General features: G+C 48.0%; 1 protein-coding gene and 1 long non-coding RNA gene across 7 annotated transcripts in view; one reads left to right on the top strand and one right to left on the bottom strand.

The window, feature by feature from the left end:
- SUSD6 (sushi domain containing 6) overlaps window positions 1–24,152 on the top strand; it is a 130,848-nt gene that overhangs the window by 76,740 nt on the left and 29,956 nt on the right. Inside the window, exon 1 of one of the 4 annotated variants that reach the window (XM_030559697.1) lies at window positions 4,040–4,114. The exons of the other annotated variants lie outside the window; for them this stretch is intronic. The gene's annotated coding sequence lies outside the window, so the exon portion shown is untranslated. Of the gene's footprint in view, window positions 1–4,039; window positions 4,115–24,152 lie in introns of those variants that run through there. 4 annotated transcript variants of the gene reach the window in all.
- Window positions 1–24,152, bottom strand: part of LOC115650182 — a 43,955-nt gene that overhangs the window by 13,480 nt on the left and 6,323 nt on the right. The window contains exons 2-5 of one of the 3 annotated variants that reach the window (XR_004000031.1): window positions 20,393–20,570; window positions 18,828–18,991; window positions 3,482–4,127; window positions 2,834–2,915 (exon numbers count right to left, since the gene is read on the bottom strand). This is a non-coding gene — a long non-coding RNA (uncharacterized LOC115650182). Of the gene's footprint in view, window positions 1–2,833; window positions 2,916–3,481; window positions 4,128–18,804; window positions 18,992–20,388; window positions 20,571–24,152 lie in introns of those variants that run through there. The other 2 variants (XR_004000030.1, XR_004000029.1) reach the window with 2 other exon arrangements.

Here is a 24,152-nt window from a genome sequence, read left to right as displayed (position 1 = left end):
CCCAAGCCACTCTCCCATTCTGAGTCTATTTGAAAGAACAATACCCATGCCCACCACTGCCTTTTCCCTAGCTGCTCACCACACATGTATTCATCACCTTGGAAAAAGCCTCTTTCCACCCGCATTTATCATTTATCGAAAGAGTTGGATAGCAGCTGTCGATCCTGTTGAGTGTAAGCCAGAGAGATGGCTTTGAGGGAGGAGAGGTACAAAAAGCCCTTCTTAAATCATATGTGTAAGGGCACAGCTGGAGCTTCTGTCTCCCAGCTCCTTGCCATTTGTCCTCTGGTGCTGTGGTTGAAACGAAATTAGCATTTCAAAAGGGGGATTATCACAGCCCCCAATTTCTAAGAGGGAGGTGTTTTGGCTGTTAATAGAAAACCTGCTTTATGGCTATCAGTATTGCTGATTTACATAGGTAGCAGTTCTAGAGGGTTGATGGAGGAGGCCACATGTTGAAAACACTCTTTTGTTGAGGAAGAAAGTTTTATTTATAGGACTAAAAATTTAAGCATTTAAACATGAAGTTGTGGTCTCTTTTATTGTACTAATTTAGAGTGGGGGACAATTACCTACTGGAGAAGTTCAATTAAAGAGGCCAAATCCTATTCAAGGGAGGCATCCTTAAATCATGCACATGTGAATAATTTTGGAGAATTTCAGGTTAATCATTTTATATTTCTTTGTTTTTGCACCTCAAACAATTAAAATAGAATGATTTGGTGTTTTCTGTTTATAGTCTACCGTCCTGGTTATCATGCACTAGCGAAATGATGTTTGCATCCAAACACATTGTTTCTCCTGACACACTTCAGAATTTCAGGAAAATATTCCTGTTCATCTTGGGCCTTGTAACAATCCTTCTTTTAAAAAAATCACCTGAATCTTGGGGTCTAAAACTACCTAAGCACATCTTGCTATGAATTTTTAATCAGAATTCATTAAGGTCCTTGATAGGGCACTAAACAGTTTTCCTCTTTTATGACCGAGGAGCCAGAATGTTTTCTTAATTTCAGCCTTGTATCAGGGATTTGTGCATGCTGGGGTCTCTGTCCGGAATTTCTCTCATTTGTTACTAACATTTTGAGCCCATGAGTGGTAGCAATAGCTGGAAGCTCTAGGGCAGTGGTTCTCAAACTTGAGCCGCCGCTTGTTCCAGGAAACAATTTGTTTACCTGCCGCATCCGTAGGTTCGGCCAATGGTGTCTCCCACTGGCCGTGGTTCGTCGTGGCAGGAAGGGCAGTCAGCACGTCCCTCGGCCTGCGCCGCTTTCTGCAGCCCCCATTGGCCTGGAGCAGCAAACTGCAGCCAGTGAGAGCTGCAATCAGCCAAACCTGCGGATGCAGCAGGTAAACAAACTGGCCTGGCCCACCAGGGGCTTTCCCTGAACAAGTGGCTGCCTAAGTTTGAGAACCACCACGGTGTGCATACATAGCTCTAGGGAGCTTCTGATATTCCAGCCACTGGGTCGTCTAGATCTGCTTTGACTGAGCATGATCGGATGTCATAGTGCCGAAGGCCATGGCTACACTTACAGTTTTGCAGCGCTGGTAGTTACAGCTGTGTTCGTGCAGCTGTGTAGGGCCAGCGCTGCAGTGTGGCCACACTGACAGCTACCAGCGCTGCAGTGTGGCCACATTTGCAGCGCTGTTGGGAGCGGTGCATTGTGGGCAGCTATCCCAGCATTCAAGTGGCTGCAACGTGCTTTTCAAAAGAGGGGGTGGTGTGGAATGTGACAGGGAGCGTGGGGGAGACAGAGAGAATGGATTTTTGGAGTTGACACTGTTCTCAGCTCCCTGCCTTGCAAGTTCTAAGGACTGGAAGACACACAATGCCTACCTTCAATCATTTTAAAAGTTCTGACCCCTTCCCCCACCCCTCTCTCATTCACTAAATGCAAATTATGTACTCCTAAATAGCCGTCAGACCAGATAAGCATCTGCTCAACATGGACTTCCCCCTCCCCCTCTGCCATGTGAGCGTGCTATTTCTCTCTTCAAGCAAATAGCTGTGAACATTCCAAAGTAATTCCCCTGCCTGCCTCCGCTCGCTCAGCAAACAGGAGCTGTGTTTGTTTTTTAAATAAGCAGTTTGGCTGAACTCCGAGCTCCCCCTTTCTTCCGGTTTGTTGTGGACAGGAATTCTGGGATACCTCCTTATACCCCGGAGGTCAATAAAAGCGCTGGTGGGGTCCACACTTGCTGAAGCGCTGGAATCGCTACACCCGTGGCACAACCGGGTGTACAGCCAGCGCTGCAACCAGGGAGTTGCAGCGCTGGCCGTGCTTTGCAAGTGTGGCCACATCCTAAGTTGCAGCGCTGTAACCCCCTCACCAGCGCTGCAACTCTCTAGTGTAGCCATGGCCCAAGATGCTGTTGGCTGCCACAAGCTGTGCCTGCACTAGTACTGCTTCTACCATTGATGGGTTTGAACTGGTGGTGGCAATGAGGGGACATTTTAGAAAAATATCCTGATGTCCACACGTCTAAAAGAACTGTCTACAGATCTTTCTCGTCTCATGCGCCCATAAGGCTTTTTTCCTGCTGTGCATATGACCTTTTCTTCTTGTGCAGGCACTAAAGAGAATCTTGCAAGAATCATGATGTGGCAAAAGTGGAGCTGATTTGTAATAAGGGTTTGATACTGCAGGAGCTGCTATGAAAGCATCTTAGAACATTGATATATAACCTAGGTTACTGAGAGAGACAGTGTAACTTTTACTGCAATCTATACTATACACCATAATGCTTGAATTCAGCGTGGGCTGTGGAAAGAACACAAGGAAGTACTGTAGTACAGTGGTTTTCCGGATAAGAATGTATAGGCACATACCAGAAGGACAATGGGCAAGCTGTTGGTTTTGAGAATGCTGTCTCCAAAAGATTGCAAAACTTGTGTTGCTGTAGAGAAGAGCCTGGAAATCAAAAAGAGACTAAAGAATAAAAAGTCTGTTGGGGGTGCAGGAGAAGGGGGGGCTCACTGGTCAGCAGCTCTCTAGGGCAGTGATCGCACACCCCTCTCAGTAAATTTTTCAGCACTCCCCCAATATACGTGTATTTATTTATGTATAAATTATATACATGTACTACTATACTAATGTATTATGTACATTATAAAACATACACAAAAAAGAAATTAAAGGATGAGAAATATGAAATGAACAGTATTTAAAAAAAAGTATTTTATTAACGATTCAAAAAACCTTTTTGCTTTCAGTGAGAGCAATGTGATTGAATATGCTTAATTATTTCTGAAAATGTTGGTTTAACACTTTATAATACAGCAATTCAAAGGTCTGGATGAAGATTAGGGTGTGGGAGGGCGCTCAGGGTGCAGGATCTGGGAGGGAAGTAGGGTGCGGGAGGGCACTCAGGGTGTGGTGCCTGGGCTGGGAAGGAGCTAGGGTGCGGGAGGGCACTCAGGGTAGAGGTGTGGGAGGAGGCTCAGGGCTGGGGCAGGCAGGAGGTGCAGAGCACTTACCTGGGACAGCTCCTCTTTGGTGCAGGGGGTGTGCAGGTGGCTCTGTGCAGCTCAGCACTGCCCCCATGGCCACGATTCTGGGAGCTGCCCCTCGCACTTCCCCGGCAGGCAGGGGCTTTAGGGGCTGCAGGGCCCTGGACTATGGGGGCCCCAGGGCCTTGGCCTTGGCCTTCAGCTCTAAAGCCTCTTTCAGAATGCAGCCCTGTGAACATGGGCTGGAGGACTCAGGAGGAGCAGGGGCAGCCGCGCAGCCAGCGGCTGGAGAGAAGCAGCACTCCCCTCTTCAAAGCGCCGCTTCTCTCCAGCCGACTTTGAAGTGGAAGGCGCCGCTTCTTTCCAGCAACTGGCTGCACGGCTGCCCTGCATTCCAAAAGGGGCTTTAGAGCTGCAGGCAAGGGCCCCGGGGTCCCCTTCTCTGAGGGCCCTGCAGCCCCTAAAGCACTGTGCTTCCCTGCTCGCTCCCTCCCTCCTCTAGCTGCCCCTTTTTTCCCTGTCTAGCAGCACTCCTCCTGCCATGCTCCCCAATGGATCGTCTTGCGCACCCCACTTTGGAGACCACTGCTATAGGGTGACAGACTAAGGCAGACAGGTTCTGTGGAGGAGTCTGAAGTTAATCGAGGCTTCTCAAATCAGGTAACGGTAAACCCTAGGAAGAATGAGATACAAATATGTGTTTATTGCTGTTTTCTCTGAAATGATTTTGTTCTAAGTAACTAATACTCTGCTTTAAGGAGGCTGTTGGATCACTGTATTAAACACTGTCACTACCCCCTAGGGAACAGAGTTGCAGGGTCCAGACCTAAGTCAGACCTGCTGAGGTGATCACAGGAGGTACACAGAGGACTGCAACCCAGGGCCCAGTTTGAGAGTGGGATAACTGTGGGATTCCATCCCAAGGGAAGTGATGGCCTGAAATTTAGAGGTTCAAAGGTGCAATATGCCTGGTTACTGAGATACCCTGGTGCCTTAAGTGCTGAGTTAGAAATGTTCTCTCAGACATCTCCGGTACCTGTATACAAGAATTAAACAGAAAGCAGAGTTGCAGGAAGGGTGGTGGTATTTGCTAAAAAGGGGTAGAGTAGAACCTCAGAGTTACGGATGCCTAAGGAATGGAAATTGTCCGTAGCTCTGAACAAGACATTATGGACTTCAGCCACTTGGGGGAGAGTCAGGGCTTCAGGTGGGGATGGGGGGAGGGAGGTTAGGGCTTCTGACCACAGTGAGCACCAGGGCTCAAGGCTTTAGATCTGGTGGGAGTGCTGGGGCTCAAGGCTCGAGTCCCGTGACTCCACTCCCAGTTTCAGGCTTGCCAGGGGGCTTGGGGCTTAGCCCCACTGTTCCATTCCTGGCTTTTGCCTCATGGAGGGTGCTGGGGCTCCCCATGGCTCCCCTACTGGTTTCAGTCGGGTGGGGGAGAGCACCAGGGCTGAAACTGGCACTCCCCTCCTAGATAGAGCCTCTGCACCCACCATGGAGCTGGATCCCCAAACCCCTCTGCTCCTGAGCATCAGAAGCCCAACAACTGCCCTACCCAGAGCCCTGACCCCCCCTCACCCTGTGGCTGCAGCCCTAACCCCACAGGCAGAAGCCCTGAGCCCCAGGGCTAAAGCCCCCAGGCAGTAAAGCTTGTGTGTGCACGCAGAGGAGCCAGTATAGAGGGTGTCTGGTTGACCGGTAAGTCTGTAACTCTGGTGTTCAGAGTTCAGACCATGTCACTCTCTTGTTGCATCTCTGCAGGGGGCGGCTACTCTATTGCATCAATCATAAATTACTTGTCTTCACAGTCAGAGGTTCTACTGTACATGCTTACCCAGCAGATATTTTTGGACTATTTCTACCAATCTTGTGCAAGTGTTCTTATTTGTTTTCTAAGGCCTTGGCTACACTCACACTTTACAGCGCTGCAACTGGGGTGTGAAAAAACACACCCCTGACCGCTGCAAGATACAGCGCTGTAAAGCGTCAGTGTAATCAGGGCTGCAGCGCTGGGAGCTCTCTCCCAGCGCTGCCGCTCTGACTACACTCACACTTCAAAGCGCTGCCGCGGCAGCGCTACCGCAGCGCTGCCGGAGCAGCACTTTGAAATTCCAAATGTAGCCATACCCTAAGAGTCTAATACTGTGACCAGTCACATTTATGTGACTATAAAAATATTGTGACAGGACAGGGATGGCATCAGCTTCACACCCACAAATTGAACTGCACTGAAGACTGGATTTTACATACTCTAGATGGGGAAAACCCAGCTGCCTTTTGTTCTTGCGCACTCAGCTTTCCACAGAGCTGTGTGATGGATGGAGAGCTCTGGATGCAAAATCTGCATGTCACTATGCTGACATTGGTTGTCCTTTTGTTGATTTGGTTTTGTCTCTTATGCCGCAAGCATGCCAGCTGAGACTACTATGGAAATTTGGCTGCTGTCTCACCGAGAAGCTAAGGCTGAAATAATCTATTTACCATTGCGCCTGAATAAGGCTTCTGGAAAACAAACACAGAATTCACTGGCATTAATTTTCCTACCTGTCTTTGGTGACAAAGATGGAATGAGAGGAAATATGAAACCCCACTAGTGGGGAAGAATGTTCGGAAGATGCTAAAACCATAAACAAGATGCAACGGACTTCAATTCTGGGACGCAAAGAATGCAAGAAACAAGAAGCAGCTATTGTGGCTTCTGACAGATTGCCCAAAGTTGAGTTTTAAAAAGTTTAATTCATCTTGTTTGGTTGCCTCCTTTTCTGCTTTCAGGAAATTGATACACTCTTAACGTTTGCAGGGGAAGGATAAAGGCAGCAAAAAGTAGAATGAGTTTCCTATCTCTGCACAGCTAAAACTCTCATTCAGGCCATCGTCCTCTCACTGCTCAGTTACTGCAGCATTCTTTCCTCTGGCCTAGACAAATGCAGTCTTGTCCCCCTCATGTTTATTCAGAATGCTGCTGCAGAGATCATTTGTCTAGTCTGTAGCTTGGATCGTGTCACCTCTCTTATTGCATCTCTGCATGGGCTACTCCTTCTCTGTTGCATCAGACAAGCTACTTGTCTTCACAGTCAATTCCCCCTTCTAAGTAATATTTCTCATTCATTATCAGTGCCTACTCTTGCTTCTGATCAACCCATGATTCCAGCTGCCAGGGCCAACTTGTTAAATTTTCAAACAAGTGCCATCATGCTTTCTCCCTGGGGAGAAAACTCCCTGTAAACAGCTGCAAAACTAATTCATTGTCCTCCTTCAAACCCCTCCTTAAAATTCTCCTTTATTATGCCTACAAAGAACTTGACAACAGTTAGGCTGCTGGTGTGTTGAGACTACTGCTTATCATGCTAATTGTTTTTGTGCTATTCTGTATCCATCTGTCGTCTCTTGTACACTTAGATTGTAAACTGCTTGGGGCAGGGACCGTTTTTATTCTGTTTGTACTTCACCTAGCACAGTAGGGTACTGGGGCTCCTAGGTGCTACAACAATACAGATAATTAAAAATAATTTAAAAAAAAAACCTAGGGGTACTTGTGACACTTAGAGACTAGTAAATTTGTTTGGGCATAAGCTTTCGTGAGCTAAAACCCACTTCATTGGGTGGGTTTTAGCCTACGAAAGCATATACCCAAATACATTTGTTGTTCTCTAAGATGCCACAAGTACTCCTAGTTGTTTTTGCTGATGCAGACTAACACAGCTACCATTCTGAAACCTGTTAAAAATAATAGTTAACACTGGCCAAAAGAGTCAGGGGAATTGAAGGCTTCTATAAAATTGCTGGGGTGAGTGGAAAGGAAAACCATTAGAGAGAGAGTTAATTTTCTTCCTCTCTACTCGTGTAAATTTAATGAATTACTCAATAGCTGATACCAAACTTCTTTTTAAAAATAAATAAATATATAATAATTTTGAACAAGACAAATAAGTTTGAACAGCTATAAAGTAAGGAAGACCCTGAAAAAATAACTTAAGAAATGAGTAAGAGAAAACTTAAACTAATACACACAATTTAGCTGGTGCAAACTAATTATAATATATGAAGGGAATTTAATTGTTCTTCTTCGAGTGATTGCTCACATCCATTCCAGTTAGGTGTGCGCGCCGCGCGTGCACGTTCGTCGGAAACTTTTTATCCTAGCAACTCCAGTGGGCCGGCAGGTCGCCCCCTGGAGTGGCGCCGCCATGGCGCCCAATATATATCCCTGCCGGCCCGCCCGCTCCTCAGTTCCTTCTTACCGCCGTGTCGGTCGTTGGAACTGTGGAGCGCGGCATAGCTGTCCTCCACGTCCCTAGCTCTCCTAGTTATCTATCGTTATCTATCGTTATCTCTAGTTTCATTATAGTTGTTAATTAGTTTGTTAAGTTGATAGTTAAGTTAATTAGTTGTAAAGTACTTCTTCGCCGGGGGCTTAGCCCTTCCCGGCACCGGGCTCATGCCTGGTTCGCCGGGCTTCAAGCAGTGTGCGGCCTGCAAGAAGCCCATGCCTACCAGCGATCCCCACGAAGCGTGCCTGAAGTGCCTCGGGGAATCGCACAGATCCGACAAGTGCCGCATCTGTAAGGCCTTTAAGCCGAGGACAAAGAAGGAGAGGGATCAAAGGCTCCGAACTCTCCTAATGGAGGCGGCACTTGACCCGACGGCTTCGCAGGCCGTGGTATCGGCACCGGCACCGGATCGCTCCGGCACCGAGAAGACTCCTCGGCACCGACCCTCTCCGGCACTGGAGCCAGAGCCAAGGCCGTCGAAGTCTAATACTCCGGCCAGGCAGACCCGGCTAGAGCGCCCGGCCTCGACATCGGCCGCGGCGCCGCCGGCACCGTCAGCACCGTTGACTCCGGGCCCGGCGGGTCCGTTGAGTCCGGTGCCGCCGAGCTCCCCCATGAGATCTGGGGTTGAGATAGTGGTCCCGTCCACACCGGAGACCTTCGCCTCGGCTCGGGACCTTATTGCCCTGACTGAGCCTACTCGGCTGCCACCCCCGGTACCTCCGGTGCGGGTCGTGTCCAGAGGCAAGCCCATGATGTCGGCACCGCCCAGAGACAGTCGTTCCCGATCCAGGTCCCGACGTCTTGGGCGCTCCAGATCCCGACGCCGCTCGCAGTCCCGGCACCGCTCCCCTCAGCGGTACCGGTCGCACTCGCGGCACCGGTCGGCATCGAGAAGGTCGCGGTCAGGCTCCAGTCGACACCGGCACCGCGACTCCAGGAGCAGGTCCCGACGCTACTCGCCGCACCGGTCGACCTCCCGGCACCAAGCTGGTGGCAGGTCCCGGTCCCGGTCTCGCTCGACCTCCCGGCACCGAGCTGGTGGCAGGTCCCGGTCGACCTCCCGGCACCGAGCTGGTAGCAGGTCCCGGCACCGAAGCGGCGCCCGGCACCGATCAGGATCACGGCACCGTGACAGGTCCCGGTCCCGATCCCGGCACCGATATGACTCCCGGCACCGGTCCCCGGCACCGAGACGATCCTCCGTGCCAGCCCGCGCAGACCCGTACCATCCAGGGTCGGCCCCACCGTGGCCCTCGAGACAGCCGTCCGTATCCTCCCAGACGGACAGCGGCTATGCGCTGGGCACCGACCGGCAGGCGGCGCTGTTTGGTGATCCGCCGCTGCAGGACCAAGGCCCACAACAGTGGGGATTCTGGACACCCTGGGCGTACCATCAGGCCCAGGGCCCCCAGCAGCTCCCTCCTAGGCCGGCGACTGCGGAGCGTAGGGCCCCGGAAGCCTCGTTGTCTCGCCCCCCTCCCTCCCCGGAAGGGGAGGAAGGGTCCAAGCAGCAGGACTCCGCTGTGGCTCCGGAGGCAGAGGCGAGGGCTGAGGAAGACCCTCAGTTAGACACTCTCGGGCCGGGGGTCTCATCATCCTCCTCCCCGGATGAGGCGGTGGCGGGTACCTCCTCCAACAGTCCCCCCCCGCTGGATCTCAGGGCGCACCAAGACCTCCTCAGGCGATTGGCTCAAAATCTGAGTCTGCAGGCGGAGGAGGTCTCGGAGATAGAGGATCCAATTGTAACCATCATCTCTTCTGATGCTCCCACCAGGGTTGCCCTGCCCTTTATACGAACCATCCAGGCCAACGCCAACACCATCTGGCAGTCTCCGGCCTCCATCCCTCCGACAGCAAAAGGCGTCGAGAGGAAGTACATGGCCCCTTCTAGGGGATACGAATATCTCCATGTACACCCGACCCCGTGTTCACTGGTGGTTCAATCGGTGAACGATAGGGAGCGTCATGGCCAGGAGGCTCCGGCCCCCAAATCAAGAGAGGCCAGGCGGATGGACCTCCTTGGCCGTAAGGTGTATTCGGCTGGGGCGCTGCAGCTCAGGGTCTCCAACCAGCAGGCCCTGCTGAGCAGATATGCCTTTGATTCCTGGGTGGCAGTGGACAAATTTAAGGAGCTGCTGCCACAGGATGCTCGCCAAGAGTTTACGGCCATCTTGGACGAAGGCAAGAAGGTCGCATGCACGGCCTTGCAAGCCTCCTTGGACGCTGCGGACTCGGCTGCCCGTACCCTTGCGTCAGGTGTTACGATGCGTCGCATCTCCTGGCTGCAGGTTTCCGGCCTTCCGCCGGAGCTCCAGCATACTATACAGGACCTTCCTTTCGAAGGCCAGGGCCTATTTTCTGACAAAACAGACCCCAGACTCAAGAGTCTGAAAGATAACCGAGTCGTTATGCGGTCCCTCGGGATGCACACTCCCGTGACGCAGCGTAGACCCTTCCGGCCGCAACAACAACAACAACGCAGGCCGTTTTCCCAGTTCCGCCAGCGGCAGGACCTTTACAGGCGCCGCGGCAGGAACGGGAGGCGCAGGCAGTCGGGGAACCAAGGGGGGCAGAACCAAGGCTCCTCAAAACCCCCGCCTGGTCCTAAGCCTTCATTTTGAAGGTGCGCTCGAGGGCGCAGTAACAGTTTCCCCTATGGATCCTTCCCCCCCGTTTTCCAACCGCCTTTCGTTTTTCCTCCCGGCGTGGTCCCAAATAACATCGGACCGCTGGGTCTTAAGCGTGGTGCAGACGGGATACCGCCTGCAGTTTGTTTCGTTTCCTCCTTCCCGCCCTCCTTCCTCGTCCCTCTTCAGGGACCCCTCTCACGAGCAATTCCTTCGGCAGGAGGTGCAGACGCTCCTCAACAAAGGAGCTATAGAGGCGGTTCCGGAAAACGAGAAAGGCAAGGGGTTTTATTCCCGCTACTTTCTGATCCCCAAGGCCAAGGGGGGCCTCAGGCCTATCCTCGACCTGCGAGAGCTCAACAAATACCTCGTGAAGTTGAAGTTCCGCATGGTATCCCTGGGGACCATTATTCCATCCCTGGATCCGGGAGACTGGTACGCCGCCCTCGACATGCAGGACGCGTATTTCCACATTGCCATTTGGCCGCGCCACAGACGCTTTCTCCGCTTCGTTGTGGGGGCTCTTCATTATCAATTTGCAGTCCTCCCGTTCGGCCTGTCCACGGCCCCGAGGGTGTTTACAAAATGCATGGCAGTTGTCGTGGCGCATCTTCGGCGCAACCGTGTCCACGTGTTCCCTTATCTGGACGATTGGTTGATTCGGGGCACGTCGGAACAGCAGGTGACCAGCCATGTCCGCGTGATCACCGGCATGTTTGCGAGTCTGGGCCTCTTGATAAACACAGACAAGTCCACCCTGAGGCCCACTCAGAAGGTGGAATTTATCGGGGCCGTCCTGGACGCCACTGTGGGCAGGGCCTCGCTGCCTCTGCAGCGGTTCCAGACCATGGCGGCGATCGTTCAACGCTTGCGGTCAGCCCCGTTGACGTCAGTGAGGACATGTCTAACCCTGTTAGGCCACATGGCGGCGTGCACCTTTGTGACCGACTACGCTCGGCTCCGCATGAGGCCTCTCCAGCTGTGGCTTATCAGTCATTACAGGCCGGCAAGGCAACCGTTAGACATGTTACTCACAATCCCCCAGAAGGTCTTAGATTCCCTCGGCTGGTGGTTGGACCAGTCCGTATTGTGTGCGGGTCTTCCCTTTCACCCGTCTCAGCCCTCGGTATCCCTGACAACGGATGCCTCAGATCTAGGCTGGGGGGCCCACCTAGGGACCCTGCGGACGCAGGGCCTGTGGTCCCAGGAGGAGGTGGGGCTACACATCAACATGAGGGAGTTGAGAGCGGTCCGCCTTGCTTGCCAAACGTTTTGTCATCAGCTTCAGGGTCGTTGTGTAGCCGTGTTCACGGACAACACGACGACCATGTATTATATCAACAAACAGGGCGGCACCAGGTCCTCCTCCCTGTGCCTCGAGGCGATACGACTCTGGGACTTTTGCGTAGCCCACTCCATTCACCTCAGGGCTTCCTTCCTTCCCGGAGTACGGAACACGCTGGCGGATCGATTGAGCAGATCCTTCCTGTCACATGAGTGGTCCCTTCGCCCGGACGTCGCTCTCTCCATTTTCCGGAGGTGGGGTTATCCCCGGGTGGACCTCTTTGCGTCCAAGGGGAACAGGAAGTGCCAAGCGTTCTGCTCCTTTCAGGGCAGGGAGCCGGGGTCGATAGCGGATGCCTTCCTCATCCAGTGGTCGACCCACCTGTACTATGCATTTCCTCCGTTCCCTCTGGTTCACAAGGTCCTCCTGAAGGTGCGCAGAGACAGGGCTCGTGTGATCATGGTGGCCCCGGCATGGCCCAGACAGCACTGGTACACCATGCTGCTGGACTTGGCCGTAGCCGACCCAGTTCCCCTGCCCCTTCATCCGGACCTGATTACCCAGGACCACGGGTCTCTCTGTCACCCAGACCTGCAGTCGCTGCACCTAGCGGCGTGGCTCCTGCGTGGCTAACTGGTTCCGAGCTGCGCTGCTCCACGCCCGTGAAAGAGGTGCTCTTGAGCAGCAGGAAACCGTCCACAAGAGCCACATATTCGGCGAAATGGAAACGCTTCTCCTGTTGGTGCGTAGAGAGAAATCTCCGCCCTATGGAAGTTTCGGTAACCGAAATCTTAGACTATGTTTGGTCCCTCAAAGAGCAAGGTCTGGCCTTATCGTCGTTGCGAGTCCATCTAGCAGCTATCTCCACCTTTCACCCGGGTGCGGACGGTCGCTCCGTTTTTTCTCACCCGACGGTGTCGAGATTCCTTAAAGGGCTGGAACGGTTATTCCCTAACGTCCGTCCCCCTGCTCCAACCTGGGATCTTAACCTGGTGTTGTCCCGGCTCATGGGGCCCCCCTTTGAGCCGTTAGCTACTTGCTCCCTGCTTTACCTCTCTTGGAAGGCTGCCTTTCTAGTAGCTATCACCTCAGCTAGACGGGTGTCGGAACTCCGAGCCCTTGTGGTAGACCCCCCATACACGGTCTTCCACAAAGACAAGGTGCAGCTTAGACCACACCCTGCCTTTCTACCCAAGGTGGTCTCAGCCTTCCACGTCAACCAAGAGATTTTCCTCCCGGTTTTTTTCCCAAAACCTCACTCCTCAGGCAGGGAGCAGCAGCTCCACTCGCTGGATGTCCGTAGAGCTCTCGCGTTCTACATAGAGAGGACCAAACCCTTCCGCAAATCCCCCCAGCTTTTCGTGGCGGTAGCGGACCGTATGAAAGGGCTTCCTATCTCCTCCCAGAGGTTATCCTCGTGGGTTACGTCCTGTATCAGGACCTGTTATGACTTGGCCCATGTCCCTACGGGCCGTGTGACTGCGCATTCTACCAGGGCGCAGGCGTCGTCGCTGGCTTTCCTTGCCCGTGTGCCCATCCAGGAAATCTGTTGGGCAGCGACCTGGTCATCGGTCCACACCTTTGCTTCCCACTACGCCCTGGTACAGCAGTCGAGAGAGGATGCGGCCTTCGGAACTGCAGTGCTCCATGCCGCGACTTCTCACTCCGACCCCACCGCCTAGGTATGGCTTGGGAGTCACCTAACTGGAATGGATGTGAGCAATCACTCGAAGAAGAAAAGACGGTTACTCACCTTTGTAACTGTTGTTCTTCGAGATGTGTTGCTCACATCCATTCCACACCCGCCCTCCTTCCCCACTGTCGGAGTAGCCGGCAAGAAGGAACTGAGGAGCGGGCGGGCCGGCAGGGATATATATTGGGCGCCATGGCGGCGCCACTCCAGGGGGCGACCTGCCGGCCCACTGGAGTTGCTAGGGTAAAAAGTTTCCGACGAACGTGCACGCGCGGCGCGCACACCTAACTGGAATGGATGTGAGCAACACATCTCGAAGAACAACAGTTACAAAGGTGAGTAACCGTCTTTTATGCTACTAATACATTTGAAAAATCATGGGCTAGTAGGCATTGACTCAAAATGCAGGAAAGAAATTGTGGTATTGACTTTCAAATAAGAGACTTTTCATCCTTCTAGCGCCTGTCAGTGTAAAGTAGAAAGACTTATTGAGAGAGAATTGCTAAACATGTAGAGGGTAATGAAGCTGTTAGTATTAAGCAACAAGAGTTTATTAGAAGAGAATTTGTCAGAACTAAAAATATATTATAAAACTTGACAGAGTGCTTGTTTTGATAGAATCACAAAATGTAATAGCATTGGATTCCAATAAATCATTTGATATGTCTCAATTTTACGAGATTTCAATTAATTTAAATTGACTAAACTCAGCCACATAAATTGAAAGTTGTCTGATTAATCACACTGCCATTTACCATTATCTTTTATCTACTTCAGTTTAGGAAAGGTGTTTAGTGGAATAGCTGTGATGTCTGAATTTAATTAACATCAAGTAAAATTTGCAAAAGCATCTTGTCTCATTGGAACTAAATGTGGTTTAGGCTCCTAAGTCATTCTGGCACTTCTGAAAATGTTACCCATCATCTTTCATGGTCCAAAAGAGTGAGTAAGCATCACATAGAGGAAATGTACAGGTAATAATGGATTGGGATGAGTTCCCCTTTCCTAGAGAGAAGATGCTGCCCATGTCCCTTTTAGGTCATGGTGATTTTGGTACCAAATGAATGAACTGTCTGTTGTTGACCTGCATATCTCCTAGTTTCTTATACTGGTCAGTTCATGTTTGATACACCACATATTCCCAATGAACTTGACCCATCTCTATAGGTTTAAGTAGTAACTTTGGGCATTGGAGCTTTGTACCTCGATTTGCATAGCTGCCTCAATAAAACCAGTTAATCTTTCAGATTATATGTACCTATTCTCTGAAATAAGGTTTATAGGAGTGATAAAAAGGATTAGTTACAAAGGTTGGTATGATAAATGTTCTCATAGGTTTTCTCTGGAACAGTGGCTTAATGTCAGGAGGTTAATCTCATCAGTGATCGTGCATAGTGCTAACCCTCTTTCAGAAATAGTCTCTGGTCTCATTAGCTGTGAGATAGCTATCTATCATGCTATTTAAATGCTATTCTCAAAGAAATTGTATAAGTATTCTATAATGTTTCCAGGTGCATTTCCCTGGAGAGCAGTCATTCCACTATTTATAACCTGGTTCTTTGTGCCTTGCACTTTCAGAGCATGAGAAGTTGCAGTAATTGGAATGAGAATCTAAAATGTGTTGAGCAGAGCAAAATGTTTTGGAAAGCACTAGAAAAACCTTCATCCTTCTCTCATGAAACTGATATGAGGTGTGTTGGGCATTGCTAATGAACCCATCTGATGGATGTTGCAGCTAGGAGCGAAATAGAGACTGCAGTGAGAACATAAGAACGACTATACTGGGTCAGACCAAAGGTCCATGTATCACAGTATCCTGTCTTCTGACAGTGGCCAATGCCAGGTGCCCCAGAGGGAATGAACAGAACAGGTAATCATCAAGTGATCCATCACCTGTCGCTCATTCCCAGCTTCTGGCAAACAGAGGCTCGGGACACTATCCCTGTCCCAGCCCTGGCTTATAGCCATTGATGGACCTATCCTCCCTGAATGTATCTAGTTCTGGATAGGCAGGGAGTACAAGCAGGGAGATGGAGATGAACCTGAATAAATAATCTAGTGGGTCTAGACCCAACTTCAGTGGTTACAGGCAACATACATCACTAGCTCTACCATGGCCCAGGGTGCATTGCTGTGGCATGTGGCTGGTGGTGGCTAGGAAACGACAAGGGAACATAGTATACAGTCTCTCTTTTAAAAAAGTCTTCTCTAATGGAGACCATTTTACTGGGTATGGTGTCGGAAGCTTTACAGTTTCAATGCCTGTTTAGTGGATCTTGTGGTAATAAGTGAGAGTACTAGCATGCACAAGGCTCCAGAGTTGGACCCATTTTTATCACTGTCAGTTGGACTTGACTTAACTGACATGATGGTCAAATAGGTCCAGCTGCTGGAGCTAATCTACATAAAGGCTCCCACTGGTGTTATCAGCAGTTCTGTTGAACTAGCATTAAAGCTGGTGGTAACTAGGGACTTCCCTTATACACATCAGGGAAATGTACACACACAATGTTTGGGGAGTATTTCCTTTGAAATTCAGGCATAGTGATGCTGACTGTTTCTTTCCCAGAGAACATCTGAAATGTTCTATGCATGAGCAGTTTTTATAGATTGCTTTTTTTTTCCTTTACACATTTTTGGAAGTTAGCTGTAATTTCATTTGCATAATTAGAATTTGTCATTTCTCTCAAACTTCTGGCTGCTGTTGCTAAAAATTTAAGTCAGAGGAGATTATGAAATCTATTGTCTGCTTGAGTGAAAGTCAGTGGCTGCGGTATGGAGATGTGTTCGTGTGTGTGTGCTGACTGGGGAGTGGGAGGGAATTACCATGTTCTAGGAAATGGCCAAGCTGGAAAAAAAAACATTTCCTTTTTAAAAATAACATTCTCTCTTAAAAGTCTCCATCTCTCTCTCCTCCCTCCCTCACCACCCCCTTCCCTCCGTTCTCAGAATACCATAGAATCAGATTTTTATGAAGGCATCTTTCATGCTCAGATGTCCTTGAAAATAATCACATGACTCCGATAGTACTGGCCACCTGCAACTCCCGTTTGAAGCTGATCACAGCAGAGGGGGTTCAGCATCTTTCCAGATCAGTCTCTCAGTATTAGTTATACATTGCCCAGAATGATGACCTTGCTCTGTTATTTAGAACTGTACTTATGTGACCAATGCAAATCAACCAATGCACAAATAAAGACATAAACAAGGGACAAACAAGAGACTCTGGCAGAGAAAGATATGATGTTAAGCATCTAACAAAATGTAGTGAAATATTACAGCTAGGGTATAAAACCAACTCTTGACCTTGTACAATGGATGCCCTGTATCATGTTAAACCTAGGTCGTAGCATTGACAGGTGGTAATCCAGCCATGCTCACTCTTTTCTCTGATGAAGTTCTGATTATGCAAATGAAAGCTTTGGGTGAGTCCCAGAACAGGAAAAGCCAACATAAACAGGAATAACAAAAGAGAGGAATCATTTTACAGTTACACTTCCCATTTTCGGGGTGGGGAGAGGCATAAAACACTTAGGTGGCCAAATTAAACTCAGGTGTTAAGTCCATTGTGCCAGTGAAATTATTAATGTTGTGATTTCAGTCTCTCAGGAATAGGACTAATCCACTGAAACACCAACCAACAGATTCTCACCTGGTGTAATTTGTCCGAGCTTCATAGCCATTTACACTGGTTTAAGTTCTGACCAGCACAGGATTCATTGTGCCAGCCACACTCCAAAAGCCACAGGAAAAGAGCAGGAGCAGGCAAACAGTGGCAACTGGCAGAAATTGTTAATATATTTTGGTATCTAATTTGATTTAAAACAAATACCTGCATTTCCAAAGGTGCTAAAGATAATAAATATTTGACATGCAGCACGTGCTTGTATTTCTTCTTGTGTAAAAGCATTAAGGTAGGGTAGATGAAAACTGAAGCTTAGGATTCTTGCAGGGTTCTAGTTTTCTGTGGATTTTGTTTTGAAAATAGTATGCCACAGTGTGTGTTTTTGTTTTTTGTTTTTTAATAAAATCCCTCTTCCTAATGAATAAAAGGCATGGCAGTCCATCTCTTGTCGCTGTTTCTTGAAACTTAGATATGATTACAGACAAGTTTATCTCTTCCTGCAGGTCACATCACCTCCAACCTTTTTATTATGTACTTTGCAATTAGGTATTTTGACTTTCTTATCTTTGGCTCAAACCAATACTTACAATGAACATGTCCAAGAGCAAGTAAAGTCTTAAAGAACAATAAAATATTTTTCCACCCTATACTTCGAGGTTACTTTTACTGCCAGCCAGGGTCTTGAAACTGGTGGTATAGCTTGGGGTTAACGACCAGCAGTGTGCTAAGATTTTGCAAAATTTGGCCTTTTCACATGTACATTTACTTACCTCAAAAACAACTTAATGTAGAATGAGTCACTTTTTAAAAAAAGAAGCAAGGAAAACAATCATGGTAATTGTCCTGGTCTTCCCACTATCCGGTAGGAATGCACACCCAAAATGCCCATATATGTACATATAATAGGTAGATCTGTAGAGCTTTTTTATTTGAACAAGGCAAAAATATAAAATATGCTTCTGTGCCAGCAAGCTAATAAATTCACAGCTTGTTAGCGAGTTCATGACCCAGCACGATGAACATGTTATAGGTATCCTTCTGGATCCCAAAGTGACCTCATATCCTTCTTTTATATGGCAAGGGGGTTATTAGCAATGTTTAGATAACGAAGTCCTGATGAGTGAGCTAGTGAACAGGTTCTGAAGTGGCTTGGTAAAAATCTGAGATGCCTCCAGGAAACAATAGAAGTGGGCACAATTTGCAAGGTGGTCCATCATTTGCAACAGGTGTCCACAGTCACATTGTGCATTCTTTCATCTTCAAAGTTATAAAACCATGGAAGCATCTGCAGTGTGATGTTCTAAAACAGTTCAACATGGACCATTGTTTCTGGGGTAGGTTGAAGCCTGCAAGTTCTTCTGTGGGATCAGCAATCAGGTGTTTATGTGGGATGTGAGCATTGTCATTTCTGTTGTGCCTCAGGATTGAATGAGGATGCTTTAAGAGCTTTAGCCTGATCCCAGAAAGGCTTACAAGATTTCAGGCATGTCTTCATAAAATTATGGAGGTCCTCATGAATTGATATGTTCAAGGTGGCCATGATTTGATTGAACTCATGAGGGTGGCGGAGGATGTCTCCCTCCCTCCCCAGATTTTGGGTGGAGGGGTGTGTGCACCAGACTGGACAACTGTTGAGTGGCTGTTGATTTTAATGTTCCAGTTAGTGTTCTCATTGTGGAATTAAGCTCCGTGTCCAGAGATTTGGTACGTGATCTATCCACCCAGACTGGTACTCAGTATTCAGTGATCAAGTATAGACTCATAGACTTTAAGGTCAGAAGGAACCATTATGATCATCTAGGCCGACCTCCTGCACAATGCAGGCCACAGAATCTCACCCACCCACTCCTGTAACAAACCTCTAACCTACGTCTGAGTTACTGAAGTCCTCAAATCATGGTTTAAAGACCTCAAGTATGCCAGTGTTAGAGTCGCTGATCTCACATGAAGAACTGAAATATTCCATGTTGACGATCTTTGTTCCTCCCCATCCAGATTTGAGCCCTTCAGTGCTTCTGCATATAGCCACACTGTTACATTTGGAAAAAAAAAAAATTCAACAGAAAGATTAGGATTTGAATGATGCAGGTTGAATTTTGAGCAGAAATAGTGGAAGATCGTTTACCTTTTATTTTTGTTTCAGAAATGGTCTTATTTTTCATGTTAAAAATACATTAGTCATGAACCTTAATTTCTTAGAGTAGTTTAGAGGCTTGGGTCATTATGCAATATTTTGTCCACTGGGAAAACTGGCATAAGACACTAGAGGAGGGTTCTCAAACTGGGGGTCAGGACCCCTCAAGGGGCCATGAGGTTATTACGTGGGGGGTTGCAAGCTGTCAGCCTCCACCCCAAACCTCGCTTTGCCTCCAGCATTTATAATGGTGTTAAACACACAAAAAAGTGTTTTTAACGTATAAGGGGAGTCGCACTCAGAGGCTTGCCGTGTGAAAGGGGTCACCAGTACAAAAGTCTGAGAACCCCTGCACTAGAGCACAATATCAATTGTATGTCATATTCCTTTTGTATTCCCCGGGACAGCTTGGCATACAGTAGTTGGTCCTGTGAGGATTGCCCTCAACACTAGTAGAGATAAAGTACTTACTGCTAGAAGACATAACTCCGGTAATAATGACAAGATGCCAAGTAGAACGAGTGACCAAACGTGTGTGAGATTAACTGCTTAAGGATCATTTCTGACAAGACTGAGGTAATGTTGGTAGGATGGGAGATGTCACTAAAAGTCTCCCATGTTATTGCCACCCTGGAGGTGAGGGAAAGAAACTATGGCCTGCCCCCACAGGTTTGCAATTTGAGGTGGTTGTTAGATCCAGAACTGCTCTTGGTTGCTCAGGCAGTAGCTGATTGCCTAACCATTTCTTTCAGGTGTGAACCTTACAGTTTCTTTTGTCCGTTCAAGATTAGATTAGATGTAATTTGATCTACCTGGAGCTCTGTATTGAATTTCCAAATGATCTCAAGATAGCACAAAATGTGGTTGCCTGCTTAATGAGTAGAATGCCACACACAAAACTAGTGCTCTATAATCTCCCACTGTTACCCCGTAATTTGGACCTAAGGCACTCCAATACTAGCTTGCCTGTAACTGGTAAATGAACCTCAATTTACTCTGCCTTTTTTTTTTTTTTCCCCAGTTTTTCTCTGCCAGTCTCTATCAAGGTATTTTACGGTTTTTCAAAACAGCTAAAAGCAATACCTCCCATTACACCACCGGCTGACTTCCAGCTTCCAGGTGGAATCCAAAAGATCGGTTATAACCTAAAACACTTACATTGTTACCAGGGTGACTTCCTGTCTCCCACTGTAGTGATAGCATAATTTTGGTCAGCTGAGAGGTGCCCCACTGAAATGGAGGAGGATGCTGACCTGACTCACTCTGAGAAGTATTTGATTTTGGAACACTCACCTACCTTGGTCTGCCACAGTAAGGATTTGTTAACCACCTGGGCACTCACTTGGATGAGCTGAGGGGCTGGAAGGTCACCAGGGGTTTCATGTTCATGACAGGCAGTGGTTGCAGGTGTTACATCTTGTCTGAAATATTGTTTGTTCTTAGTTATTTGAACTGCTTAGAGTCACGAGTAGGCACTGGAAAAACAAATAAAAAAACAATGTAAAGGAAAATATAGACTAACGGAGAGCGTATTTTATGTATGTAGTTATAGTTTTTACAAGAAATGGCTAGAAATAGGGCTTCTTTTATGTACCACTAGTGCAGTTTGGTCCAACAGCAGACTCGCCTACATCGCTGGTGAGGTAGAGAATCTATTGTGGTTTATAAGACAAAGCAGTAGCAGCATACTCTCCTTTGATTTCTTAACCTTTGTCAGTCACTTCTCAGCCTCTTGCTCCACCAATTGATTACCGTAGTGGGATGTTCTTTGGCTATGTCTACATGGTGATAAAAAATCCACTGCACGGCGTCTGAGCCTGGGTCAATTGACTCGGGCTTGCAGGGGTAAAAATAGCAGTGTAGGCATTCAGGCTTAGATAGAACCTGGGTTCTGAGACCTTCACTGAGCTTCAGCACCCAGGTCCAAACACCTACCCTGCAGTTTTATAGCACTGCAAGCTCAAGTGAGCAGACCCGGGCTAGTCGCAGCCATCCCATGGAGCTTTCATTGCAGTTTTTTTTTAAATAAATAAAGGAAAGAAATCTACCCAGCTGTTAGCGCGTAGTAATTGCAAGACTGACAACTTAAGACAAAGATCAGGATATAAGTAGATGATCTGAATGAATAAGGTTTCCCCACTTCTGGTAAGTGTTGCTGGGCTTACTCTGTTCGACTCCTCCCATGGAAGTTGTCATTAAACTAGCTGCAGAAAGAAATTTTTATAATTGGGGCTTTGACTTCTCTGGATGGCATTTCAGGGTAGATGGAAAATGAAGACACTTGAGCAGACTACGAACGAACTCCATATTGTAAATGCCATTGCTACAACTGGCCCAGACAATTTCCAAATTAGTATTTTTCATGTAGGCTGAGTCAGCGTAGCCAATAGCTGCAGTTGCAGAAGGGATGAAAAATGATTTGACTCAAACTCTCTGTAAAAGGCCATTAGTAAATGAGAAAATTCTGTGATCAGTCTTAAGAGCTTTCTCGTGCACAAGTATGAAGGGTTCATTTGGTTTCTCTCTGAACTCCGGTGCCCTAAAATACTTAATACACTACATATGTTAATTAATCCACACAACCTCTCTGTGAGATAGGTATCACCTTCCTTGTATAGGTGCAGCAACAAAGACCTAGAGATGTTAATTAACTTGTACAGGGTCACATAGCAAATCAGAGGTAGAGTTGGGATTAGAACTGACGAGTGAGGTGGACTCTTGTATAGCAAGGACTAAGGTCATTTGCTTTATGGTTCAATGGCAACATTTGAATTACACTCGGCAGTGAAGAGAAGGATGTTGTAAGTGTCCAACTAGTATAATTTTCACACTGCTTTTAATATTACCAGGCAGGCAACCTGCACCAGCCAAAGCTTGAGTGAGCTTCACAGGTAGCACTATGGTAGAGCTCTGGAGTTCACAAACCCCAGAACAATTGTGGTGAGATCTGCACTAGAGAGCAATGGTCATTACAACCATACTAAACATAAATGTTGTGTAGGGGGATCCCTTTTGGACCTCTGACAATCATGAGCAGCCAGGCATCCATATTGCACATGTCCTTCAGTCAGCCCCACCATCCTCTGAAGATGCTTTCCTTCAGCTGGCCAACCTTACTACTTTTACCTGTACTGAGTCTTGGCCACCTACTGCTCGTCCAAATCCTATCCATTGGGCTCTGGGAAAGTAGATTGTGGGGTCGGTTACAGCAGAAAAGATGGCTGCTTGTCATCCGGGTTATGGCCTCCAAGTAAGCAGGGGTGGTTACAGGTCAGGACCCCATGGAACACTGTATCCTGAAGAAGTGCAGTTGCCTCCACACCAGTTTCTGAAGCTTCCTTAAGCAGAGAGACCAGAGCCCGTGGAACAGTAGCACTTATTCCAGCCGGGATTTAGACTAGTCAACTCAACCTAATGGTCAGTAGTATCAAAATCTGCCAACAGATATAAAAGAATCAGTGTGGACACCTGATCTTTCTCCATTGCTAGACTTCAGCATTCATTATTGTTTCTGCAGATTTGTCTTGAACAAGCATCTAGCTTCCTCTAATCAGGGCTCCCTTGTCCATGATGCTAGGCCCTGAGGATACTTAGAGTTAAAGGGAATACTATGTTGTTACTATACTCAGACCGAACATCAGTCTGGAAAAGGATTAAGGAAATGATGTGGCTAACGTGTAAGTAATCTCTGAGTTAGTTTTGTGGAGGATTCTTCACAGGAGTGGGAAGGGGACACCCCTAGGAAGATATGGAGTTGAAGTTCAAAATCAGTATGGAAGGGAGGAAACAGGACTTTGCTGAAGGGCTAGTGCCCTGCTCAGGAATTCCCCATGGAATTGTCCCCACACTTTAGGCCCTGTGAGTTCCCAGTTCATCTGTGCTCAAAAAATAACCTGCTGTTCATGATGATGGCAATGGGTTTCCCCCTTATCACTGCTCAGCTGGTGCTGAAAACAGTGATATTGCTAATGCAAAGAGCACAAAACAGTTCAGCACACCTCTTGTAATGGCAATTCAGAGGCAAAGTTACCTCAGGCCTTAGTCATGCCTATCATGACTATGTGGTCCACTCTAGCAGCTAAACTATTTACAATACCTATTGGGCAAGGAGTTGGGTGACTTGTTGCCTACAGGTCATTTTCCGGTGTAGCAGATTCTTGGTGTCCAAAGCACCAGCTTTCTTTCAGAAGTGTCTTCTAGACTAGAGTGAGTAGCAATAGCTGTGAGCTTCCTTTTGCTATATGTAAGGGCTAGGTGTCTAGTAAAGGAAATGGTCAAAACTTGCCCATGAAGGGGTTGAGGAGACACTCTGAGATTGTGTGCTCTTTGAGGGCTGTGTAGGGACTGCCCATTCATAGTGGCTGGCTATGCACAGTTGACAAAGGCAGGTTCTTGTGATAAACTGAAGTTGGCAGTTTTGTAGCAGTGCTGCCCACCACATCTCTTACGCTGTCCTGGTGCTGGAAACTCAGATGCCAGTCAGCTTGCCTTGTTCACAGAGCCAGAGCACATCACGTGGTTAGGCTACTGGCTTTCATATCTTTGTACGTGATAGTACCATTCCTCTGAAGATCTCTAAGCCCTTTGCCAGACATTAATGTGGCTGAAAACTGCCTGTGAAACAGCCAGATTATCAGCTCATCTCTGAAAGGCCTCCCATTTTTTGCTTTATTATTTATATTACTATGATATGTGGAGGCCTCAATCAGGGTTGGGGCCCTAGGAACTATACAAACACACAGAGGCACAGTCTCTGCCCCAGAAATCTTAGTCTAACAATCATGGCAGTTGCTTGACTTAGGGTCTTGTCAAATCAAGCAAGTTATGACTTTATGGGGGGGGAAACGTGTTAGCATTATAGTATCTTGACCACACAGGAACCATGGTCCGGTCATGCCTTTGCCTGGTTGTAACAGAGTTTGGAAACCTGATTATAAAATTGTTTGCTCTCCTTTACAGAGGCAAGAGCAAACAGTATTATGTTACTGCTTGGTCACTGCTGTATTATAACATGATCCCTCATCATACAGACCTTCCTTTGCAGGCTGGCTCTTATG

The sequence above is a fragment of the Gopherus evgoodei genome, chromosome 4 (genome assembly GCF_007399415.2).
Source record: "Gopherus evgoodei ecotype Sinaloan lineage chromosome 4, rGopEvg1_v1.p, whole genome shotgun sequence".
Lineage (NCBI taxonomy): Eukaryota > Metazoa > Chordata > Testudines > Testudinidae > Gopherus > Gopherus evgoodei.
This window is presented reverse-complemented; position numbering and strand designations above follow the sequence as displayed.